General features: G+C 28.3%; 1 protein-coding gene across 1 annotated transcript in view; it reads right to left on the reverse strand.

The window, feature by feature from the left end:
• The window catches only part of LOC145327755 (uncharacterized), a 35,077-nt gene extending 25,231 nt beyond the window's left edge, over positions 1-9,846 (reverse strand). Inside the window, exon 1 of the mRNA XM_080171311.1 lies at positions 9,792-9,846. The gene's annotated coding sequence lies outside the window, so the exon portion shown is untranslated. The remainder of the gene's footprint in view (positions 1-9,791) is intronic.
• Positions 9,847-11,936: the final 2,090 nt, after the last annotated feature.

Raw genomic sequence — 11,936 nt, forward strand, 5'->3', positions numbered from 1 at the left:
CTAAATTCTTTAAGAAATGCTAACCCAAAAATTTAAGAATCTAATTCATTTCTTATTATATTTTCCATCTATGTAGAAAGTAGAACGATGTCTGTCTGCCTGTCTAAAAATTAAGATCTCAGTAATTACTGAACCGATTGGGCTCTTTTCTTCAGGGAATAAACCTAATGGTCCTGTGATGGTTTTAAGCTATTTTCTTTTAAACTAGAAATAAAGAAAAGGTTGAAACCCCCTCCGAAATTCTAAAATACAAAGAATTATGTCTATCAAACTTCTTAGGGCAAGGCCCCTAGAGGCTAGTGCCGAAGCCGCGAGTTGCTTTTAAACTACTAATTTTATAATTAACTAGAAAATTGTAAAATTTCATTTTATTCCCTTTTCTCTTATTTACTACATTACTTTCTATTGTTTTTCATTATTTACGATTTTACTTGGAACTGTTTTTCTGTCAATTTTGATCTGTCAATCTCAATAAATGGCAAATTATTTTCTACCCATACACGCCACTCTTTTACAGTCATTATTGTTTGTTTGGACATGTAGGTATTTAAAGAGTCTTTTACAATATATGGTGATTTAATTTGAGCAATGTCAGGTTTACTATCTTGAAAAACGCGACTTAAAAATTCGTTGGATTATTTTCAAATTTTATGAAAACTAAACCTAAATTTGGCTAGTCATATTCTATCTTAACCCCCCCTAATTACTAATTTTAGTATGACTGTCTTAAACATCTTAATTATACAGATAATAAAGACATTTATTGTTACAGGTTAAAACAGTTCATTAGCAGTTACTATTTTTCTAGTGGCTTGTAATAACCCTAAAGTTGCATATAAAATAAAACCACAATTAGAAACTTTTTATAGTAATTATGAAAATTGCTTCATACTGCCCTATCATTGGTCAATTGATATGTATACTGACCTACCATTGGTAATAAAGATAATAACCTTAGAAACCTTTTACAGTCATTATAAAATTACTTCATACTGGCCTATCATTGGTCAATTGATATGTATACTGGCCTACCATTGGTAATAATAATAATAACTCCAGAAACCTTTTACAGTCATTATAAAATTACTTCATACTGGCCTATCATTGGTCAATTGATATGTATACTGGCCTGTCATTGGTAATAATAATAATCTTGTATTATACTTATTGTCATTATGCTCAGTATCTAAGATATGTTTGTACATAATATGTTCTCTAATAGTTCAATACAAATATTCTCAAATATTGCTCCAAACATATAAATAGTAAAGTTTTAGACTATTCTTGATACCCTATTATTATTGAGTAAATTCTAGGTTATTTTGTATCGTTTTTTCAATAAATTTGTAGTAAAGAACTTATTATCATGTGCTTTATTAGAAAATGAATTTTCATAAAGCACACTCTCTCTATTTCGTTTTATTAATAATACTTTATTGGGCTTTAAAATAATTGTCATTTGAGTTTTTTGAAAAGATTTGAATAGTAAAGAAGATTTTTCAATATGACTTTGATAAGCACTGGTAGTAACCCACGAAGGAATTGAATTTTCATTAAAATTAAAAATATATTCTCTATCTTCAAATTCAGGATAGATACCATTAAGTCTCATTGCTATATTTAAGGTATCTCTAAAATATTGGGCCTGTTGCCTTGGTAGTTTTTTCCTTTGTAAAATAAGGTCAGTCAAATAGTTACATATAGTTTCAATTTCCATTTTAAGGTGATACATTTCCATGTTTAGTTTTTTTTGTGATATACTATGTATGTGAGAGTATTTATGAATACTTCCAAGCTTAGAAATGTATACTTTTTTTTTATATATTACAGTATTAATTGTTTATTTTCAAAGACTAGAGAATGATCAAAAAGCTACTATAAATATGGCAAGGACTTGGCCAATGGTTCCAAAAATCGTTAAATTTCAATTTAATTGATGATGGGATATCATAATATGATTCCAATTAATTTAGAATCCAAATTGAACTGAATGTTCAACATCATAATAATTTTTGTTAAGTTCATAGTTTGGTATTACTTTTTATTTAATGTTTATCTGTTAAACTGACCTTTGGATCATTTACATTAATATTTATTGCTGTATAATCTAATAGATCTGGCGAATGATTTGAAAAGCTAATATCAACCTTATAACATTTTGATTTTATCTTTGACTTTTCTTTGAAAAACTAGAGGTTCATTTATGACAATATTTTTAAGTGAAACCTCTTTTTAACATTGGGTAATTTACTTTGTGATATAATAGATACTTTATCTGTTTTAAGCCTTTTCATTTATCGTTTAATATGTTTTGAATTATCTTTAATAGGATACAATGTGTATTGCTTATTAAATAAATCAATTATTGCTTTAATTACCCAAGAAAAAGTTTTATTACTTAAATTTTCAACTAAGGCATTTACTACATACTGATATTGTTATAAATTTTTACTACAGTTGCTATTATTTTTAGTCTATCCATTTTATCATATAGAACTTTATATTGTAAAACTAATAATTTGATTTCGATTACATATTTAGATGATTTTGAAAATACAGAAGCATTTAAATTACTAAAATATCTGTAGAATATGGACTGTTTATTATCCTATTCCCATATTTATTACGTTGAATTACTTTAATAGTATTTTCTAGACTACTAGGCATTAGTATTGACCAAATAATGTTTGCATTCTTGATGCAATAATAAAGGTGAATCAGTTAGAAATTGATCAAATAAATCAACTATCAAAATTCTATACTAAGTACTGGCCCTCTCGTAAAAAAAACATGGACATATAAACTGAGCCAATAACATCAATAGTTCTATTTGTTATACCAGATACTTCATAATTACTTTCTTTTTATTTAAGACAAGATATTTTGTTTACTTTATTCAGAACAAAGTCTTAAAAATATAAGAATTTCATTATACAGGTGTCAGCTCCTGTATCATACATGCCTGTGGTTTGTTTAGATTTTGAATCTTTAAATGAAAATTTACATGGTATATATATTTTTCGTCCTATATCTACAGAAATATTTACGCTTTTCAGCTCCCCAGAGGGTGGGTTTTGAAAAGATTTGTTTTTTAAATTTAGATATTTTTTTATGCTAAATTAACTCCTAATTGCTTACTAAGTTGCCACCTCTCTTCAGCATTAGGATATTTCCATCTACCCTGCATTTTAAGTTGTTTTGCAACTGGCCTTATAAAACACCTGTAAGATGGATGAAATAAAGTTTTACCAATCTCATTTTTACAGACAAGACAAGGTTTAGAAGTTGAGACCGTATATTTTATAATTCTTTCATCATTTTTCATTTCTCAACAAAATTTGTCGCTAGTGTGGGTGCCTTTACCACATAAATTACATTTTAATTTACCATTTACTTTAACATGGTTTCCATAATCTTTACTGTTAGTATTTTTATCATTATTTCTGCTATTTTTTTTAGAGCTATCTCTTAAAGGAATATGCTTAGGATTTTGTTTTATGTTATCTCTATAATAATAATCTTTATATCTTTGCTGACTATCATTATTATATATAGTGCCTGCAGGGCTTATATTGTTAAAAGATTGAGAATTAAAGTTGCGATAATTTCCATTCCCTAAAAATTCTACTTGTGATTGATCTTAGATATTTTTTGCATGCATATTGTTTCTTGCAGAAAATATAGGTGCAGGGATATCACTCACTTTTGACTTCTCAACCCTATTATACCTTTTTCTATTGTTATCTCTTTTGTAGTTTAAATCAATAGCACCAGCCTACTTTCTAAGTGCTTGTACTAATTCAGAAAATGATGGGAGTCTACCTAACTCTGAACCTAAATCAGCTCTAATCTTTACCCCGTCATTTATTGATCCATCAGGTAAATTTTTTAATAAGTATCCAATAGCAGTTAAATTATAAATTTGAGTCCTAGCAGGCTCTTCATGTTCTAAACAAGCTCTTTGACATAGAGCCAAAATTTTACTAACAACTTTATTAAATGTAGGATCCTTAGGCAAAATAAAATTCTCAAGTTCTAATTGGGCATGCTCAGGCCTTAATCTTGTATCATATTTAGTTAATAACGCGTTATATATTTCAAAAAGTGGTATATTTCCATCTACCATTGTAGCTACACTATCATATACTTCTCCTGTTTTGCATCTTAGGAGTGTTTCTTTAAATGTATGCTCAGATAATTTACATTGAGCTTGTGCCGCATTCATATTTCTCAAAAATTCTACAACGGAAGGAGTGCCAAAACCGCTAAATTTATGTCTAGTAGGAAAAGTGTGATTGATTAGACCTAACTTTTCATCAGAAATAACTGAAATAGAACTACAATCAAAACTTGGGGGGAAAATTGTTTCAGCATGATTGATATAGTTACTAAAAGCTTTTTCTCTAACATGTTTCTGTAAGGCCTCATTAACACGTTGTTCTACTAAGTCTTCAATCTTACCCACTCTCCTATTGACATTATCATTAATACTAGTTTTTAAGTCCTTTAAATGTTCATTAAAATCATTAACAGTTTCATCTACTGATTTACCTTTAGGTAGATTTGTTTTCTTATTCAAATCATTTATTTGAGCAGTTAATTCAAGCAATATACGGCCTAAGTTATTATCAATAGTATTATTAAACTTAATATCTTGTTTTAGTATCTCAACAGTATCATTCATATTATTTACTAAGTCTAAGTCTTCTGCATTTCTAGACATAACTCTTTCAGTAATATTAAACTCAGGACTAGTTTCATCTTCTACTAAATCCTGAGACGAGATTGGTAAACTTTCTAAGTCCCCTTGTCCGTCGGACTTAATAAGATTTGACATATTTCTCAAATAGTCAATATATTTTTCCCTACTTTTACTACGTTTTCTTAGTAATTTCATTTTAAATAAGTATTAAAAGATCCTTAATAGATGTTAAAATATGACTGACTAAAACCACTTTTGGTTTAAAAAATTGTGGGATCAAAAATTGATAAAGTAATGAAAAATATAGATGTTAATGAAATTATTAAACTTGAGATACAAATATAAAAATTAATTTTGCTGGCTAAAATTTCTTTTAATTAAAACTTGAGATACTAAATTTTAAAACTTGAGATACAATTATAGAAGTTAGTCTAACTGATATAAAACTTCTTATTAAAGCTTATTAAAGAAGCTAGTCTAGTTGATATAAAACTTCTTAAAGGATTCCTCCCAATTTTCTTTGGTACAATAATGCAAAAAGAACCCTTTACTTAAAACTCACCGCGGATTTAATATACAAATGTAAAATTACTCTAACTGATATCAGAACTTTCTATAAGATTCCTCCCAAATTTTTTTTTGGTACAGTAATGCAAAAAGAATCTATCTCAAAACTTGCGGACTTAAAAAATGGAAATATAAAATTATTGTAATTGATATAAAACTTATTAGAAGATTCCTCCCAAAAATTCCTTTTGGTACAGTAATGCAAAAAGAATCTATCTCAAAACTTGCGGACTTAAAAATGGAAATATAAAATTATTCTAATTGATATAAAACTTATTAGAAGATTCCTCCCAAAAATTTCTTTTGGTACAGTAATGCAAAAAGAATCTATCTACACTCCTTTTTTAAATTATTCTTACCAACTGTCTGGTACAATAATGGAAAAAAAATATATATGAAAATTGTACTTTAGAAATATTCTTACCAATTTTCTAGTACAATAATGCAAAAATAATATACCTGGAAAAATTGTACTTTAGAAATATTCTTACCAATTTTCTAGTACAATAATGCAAAAAGAATATACCTGAAAAAATTGTACTTTAAAAATATTCTTACCAATTTTCTAGTACAATAATGCAAAAATGATATACCTGGAAAAATTGTACTTTAGAAATATTCTTACCAATTTTCTAGTACAATAATACAAAAAGAATATACCTTAAAAATTTGCACTTAAAATATTCTTACCAATTTTCTTGTAAACTATTGAAAAAAAAATATATATATAAACTTCACTTTAAGATATTCTCACCAATTTTCTAATACACTATTCACTATTGAAAAAAAATATATATGTAAGAATTTGCACTTCACTTTTTAGTTATATTACTTTGCACTTCACTTTTTAGTTATATTACTTTGCACTTGCACTTTAACCTTTCTGAATCTCCCTATAATGTAAAACCTGTTCAGCTTTAGTTTTTTTTTGATGTAAAAACAAACTAATATGCACCCCCCTTTACACCAAAAAAAAATATTGAACAACCCGATGTTGCACCAAATGATATGTTTTCTCCCAATTCTAATAAAACGTGCCAAGTTTCAGAACAAGAAGAGAATACCAACCAAGTTGAAGCCAATCTCCAACTCATATGACAAAGCATAAACTTAGCTACCAAACCGAATAAGTTAAACGCAATATTGTCAAAGTTTACAACATTTAGCTGGTTAGACTAAATTGATTCAAGTGATAGATGTGATAAACAATTCAACTTTGCCAAAGAAAAACAGTTCAATTCAATACTTTAAACTTAGATTAAAATTATGCTATGAAGTACTTATAAGCTATAATTTGTGAGAATATTAAATAAAGCTAGATTTTCCAAGAATAAATAAATAAAGATTTATCCAATGCTTAATTAAACTCTAGCAAGCTACCAGATGTATTTTGCTTTTCTTATAACAATAGAAACTCAGAGTAAACTGCATAGCCGACTTATACAAGTACAACTTGATGCGCTACCGTACCCTTACTCCTAGAATCCAAGCTATTAAGCTACAGAGCTGTACTAATCAGTGTCCCAAAATCTAATTCAGCATGTATTATACAACTTAATATTTCTTATCAAGCATCCTTAAAGAGAGGTACAACTATAGAGGTTCCCATGTTCCGGTGTGCTCTAGGGCCTCTAGAGTGTCAACCGGTGCGAGTGTCCCCCTAGGGCCGCGACCAATGGCCACAAATATACTAGCATTCTCTAGGGCCTCTAGAGTGTCATCTAGTTGCAATTGCTTGTACACAAGGTTCTCAATTGCATTTGTGTCGTGCGTTTCAGTCCCTAAAGCTCCAAACGCCTACAGATAGCTGTCCTTTAATCTCTAGTAATTTTGCAAAACTTAAAATATTTGTATCTACTATATATGTAATTGCTAACCACGTTGATTCCTAACCCTCAACTAAGAATGATTCTATTTTTGCACGTGAATAATTCCTAATCAAGTTGGAGGAAAGAACTCCACTCTTTACTAACGTTTTCCAAAGGTACTAGGGCTTTCTAACAAGCTTTGATATTAGCAACTACTTTGAATTTCTAAATAAAAGGAATCATCAAAGTATTTTTGAAGTTACTTTATATTTAGACAATATAATAGCAAAGGTCCTTTAATAAGTTGTACATGTAGACTATCATAACCTAATGAATATCAACTATATACATAATCACTAATCACGCTATTCCCTCCGCAGGAATAACTCCGCTCTTTACTAATCGCTTCCAAAGGTACTAGGACTTTCTAACAAGCTTTAAATTAGTAATTATTTTGCTTTCTAAGAAAAAGTCTATTAGATAAAGAATATTTAAATAATAAACATTTACAAAGATAATATAGAGGCAAAGGTCCTTTAGTAAGTTATGATATGCTTATAAGTTAAGTTTTTAAATTAGTTTTACTTTTACTCTTAAACTGCTCAAGTAATGGCAAAATTAATACAAAGACCTAAGTGTTGTAAACACTTCCACGCGAGGATCTCCTATTATTTATTAACTTTTGTGCAATAAAGAACTGTTGTCTCACAACTTCAAGTTCAAATTATTCAATATATACCAAAGTGAAAAATGTACTAAGTGTTTATTGTTTATACTTTATTGTTGATTAAATGTGAGTATCATAGTTTAGTATTGTATTCTAACATAAGTATAATAATGTTTTTTAAGTTATTTTCAATTATTTTATATAAGGTTAAATATGTTTTATGACAGTTAAAACATATCTTTGGATTTGCAAAGTGTAAACCATAAGTTCTTAATAAGAAAGTAAACTTTAAACTTATAATATTTGATTCTTTAAGATTTTCTTTACACTTGACATGTAATTGTTTGTTATCCAAATACTTTGAATAATAATCATCAAACTTCATTATGTTTTGTAAATTTACAAGTCCAAAGATATAATAGTTAAACTTAGATAAATTTGCTAAAGATAGATTTTTTTAAGCAGCATAAGTATATGATTTTTCAGAACTTAGACTATTTCTCTAGTTTTGAGCTTCATTTGATTTTTACAAGTCCCAACAGGGAACTTGTAAAATTTCTATAAATCTCAATAAGAGTAAAACAGAAATTAAGATAAATGAAAAATTGATACACATAAAAATAAACACCATTCTTATAAAAACTAACAGAATGGTTAAGAAAAGAGAGAGTATACAGATAAACACATTAGATAGGTTAAACATTTAAGAGATACAGAGGTTAAATAAAAGGTTACGAGTGAGTGGGTGTGCAAAGTCCACTGAAAACCAGACACCTTGCTGCTCTATTTATACTAAGATCTTAGAATGTTCCAGAATTTGGTTAATGGCATAATATGATGCAATCCTAGCTTTTTTTGTGCATTAAAAAGTATAACAAAAACTTCTACATTAGTTTTTGTCATATAATAAAGAAGTTTCTGGAAATTTACATATGATGCAATACTAGCTTTTTATGTATTAAAAAGTATAATAAAAACTTCTACATTAGTTTTTTGTCATATAATAAAGAAGTTTCTGGAAATTTACATATGATGCAATACTAGCTTTTTATGTATTAAAAAGTATAATAAAAACTTCTACATTAGTTTTTTGTCATATAATAAAGAAGTTTCTGGAAATTTACACATGATGCAATATTAGCTTTTTATGTATTAAAAGTATGACAAAAACTTCTACATTAGTTTTTTGTCATATAATAAAGAAGTTTCTGGAAATTTACACATGATGCAATAATAACTTTTTATGTATTAAAAGTATGACAAAAACTTCTACATTAGTTTTTGCTTGTATGATTAAAGTGTTTCTTAGAACATTCTAGTATCTATATACAATTATATAACACAAAATAATGATGAAATTATTGAATCACAATAAATAACTATACTTTTTGTTTCCTACAAAAAGTCTAGAATATTCTAGATATAACTGTGAACTATTGTGCAATCTTTTAAACATAGTTTTTGCTCTTGTAAAATTGTAGCAAAAACTGCACTTTCTGTGGGAAACTCAAAATATACTAATACTTGTTTTTTTATTTATTTTAAAATTACAATTCTTTTTATGTTTTTTTTTGTTAATTTTTTTTTTTAGACAACTTATTTTCTATCTAAATTTACTGGACTTTAGTCAAATTGATTTTGGTGTATTTTTTAATAAAAGCAAATCATGTCTAGGTGTAGTCATCATTTCTAGATAGATAGATAGATACACCTGGTTTACTTGACACTTGTCTAGGCATAGTCATCATTCCTAGATAGATAGATATATACCTCTGGTTTACTTGACACTTGTCTAGGTGTAGTCATCATTTCTAGATAGATAGATATATACCTCTGGTTCACTTGAAGCTTGTCTAGGCATAATAATTATTCCTATATAGATAGATAGATACACATGGTTCACTTGACACCTGTCTAGGTGTAGTCATCATTTCTAGATAGATAGATATATACCCCTGGTTCACTTGACACATGTCTAGGTGTAGTCATGATTCCTAGATATAAAGATAGATAGATATAAAGATGAATAAATAGATAGATAGTAAACCTGGTCTGCAAGCAGGACTTGGAGTAGCTGAGTCTTCACTAACTTCTGGCAAGGTTTCTAGTAAAAAAAAACAAATCTAATAATTACTACCAATAAAAAAAAAAATTTTAAATTATAGAAGCAACTTATAAAGAATATATTCGTTGCATTAACAACTGTAAGGACTTTTCTTGAATTTAGATTGGTTGGTTCAGTAAGTCGTCCAAACGATTGTAATATAGAGAAGGGGTACATTTGTATAAGTTCATTGGGGATGTACATCAATTTATCGGCTTTATTGTCTTATTCCTTTAGATAACTGATAAATAAGCAGAAAGAAAGACATCAGGAAGAAGGGGGGGGGTACAATGTTACACTGTCTCTTACACCACTAATTGAAATCTACATAAGGAGTAATTTTTTTATCCCCATTGCACACTGGTCCGGAGGGGTCAACAATTCAATTTTTCCTACCCATCAATTTAGACAAAAGTTGACCTGCCAGCCTTCAAAGACATCCTGGGCCACCTATATTTTAAATATCAACCCATGTTGATAATATGTTTTTTGAAATAATTTGGGGCCAAAGCTGCAGAACTCTAAAATCTAAGAACGTATTATTGACATTGTTAAATTGGCTATACTTGCTTAAATCTGATAAAATCAAATATCCGCATGTTGGAAATTGTCCAACTAAAATAAGTCCTATATAAGTTCAAAAATTATTTATAACACAAAAAATGGTACAAAATGCAAAAATGTGGTTTTTTTTCTCAGTTTTTAAGATAAGGGTAAGGTTGGCAAAATTTTCTTATTGAGTACTCTCTGAGCTTTTCGCATGTTTATTAAAGAGAATTTGTTGATATTGTAAATAACTTCATATTTCACGATATATATGGCATCCGGTTTTGTTCGTTTTGTGCAATATCTTAAAAACTATTAGATCGATTAAATTTCATCGATGTTGTAATTTAAAATTATTCCGAACGCGTAGAGGGGGGAAGGATCTATTTTTGCGGAGTAATATCTGAGAAACAAAATGAAAACATACGAAATAGCTAAATAGTATAAAAATCTGTTATATTTCATGTAGATTAGTTAAAATAAATTTCTAAATGTCAATTTTATTGTTTTATATTCATATAATTGATATTATTCTTTCAGCCTACTCTTTATAAGTCTTCGTAAATCTGACTACTACGTACGCCTATTGAGTACTTAGACTGAGGTTATACAATACATATTAATAACCGAGAATACATACACAAATATTATAAAAATCTGTTATATTTCATATAGATTAGTTAAAATAAATTTTTAAATGTCAATTTAATTGTTTTATATTCATATAATTGATATTATTCTTTCAGCCTACTCTTTATGTGTATTCGTAAGTCTGACTACTACGTACGCCTAGCGAGTACTTAGACTGAGGTTATACAATACATATTAATAACCGAGAATACATTCACAAATTCAAAACATAAACAATTAACAAACGCATTCATTGCAGGCGCGCTATAGCCTTTAATGAAGGAATAACAATTGATTAAAATGATTTTTAAATGGATTAAAGACAATATAGTTAAAATGATCAAGATATTAAAAAATTAAAATCGCGCAATTATTTAAATTCAGCTGGTGAAAAAACAGTTAGACGTACAAAATTTTTTACTTCACATGAAATTTAGCCAATACGATTGTCTTTAAAAAAGTATTTCATAGTCCTCTTGATTGGACAGCTCCTTCCCACCCTAAATGTCGAATAAAACCTCGGGAACAGCGAAAAGCAGACTTTAAAGGTCATTTTAAAGGTCTTTGACCTTCGAGGTCATATATTTTTTTTCTCATAAATGGACTCCCTGACCCCTAAAACCCCCAATTTGCCGTATTGGGCATTAAAATCGGCCTAAAAACGGCTAAAAACGAATTGTTGACCCAAAACTGCGTTTTCAGACCAGTGTGCATTGGGGATAAACATCAATTCATTGACCATTGTCTTATCCCTGTAAAACCCTAACGAAACAAACACTTTTAAAGTATCTTTCTTTATCTACAAAAGAAGTAATATCTTTTTAAAAGTAATTCTAATTTTTTAAATGAATTACATGAAACAAAATACTTTTAAAGGCCATAATTGGTATTTTTTGTTCAGGGATAATAAGA

The sequence above is a fragment of the Acartia tonsa genome, chromosome 9 (genome assembly GCF_053477335.1).
Source record: "Acartia tonsa isolate MP-2025a chromosome 9, ASM5347733v1, whole genome shotgun sequence".
Lineage (NCBI taxonomy): Eukaryota > Metazoa > Arthropoda > Copepoda > Calanoida > Acartiidae > Acartia > Acartia tonsa.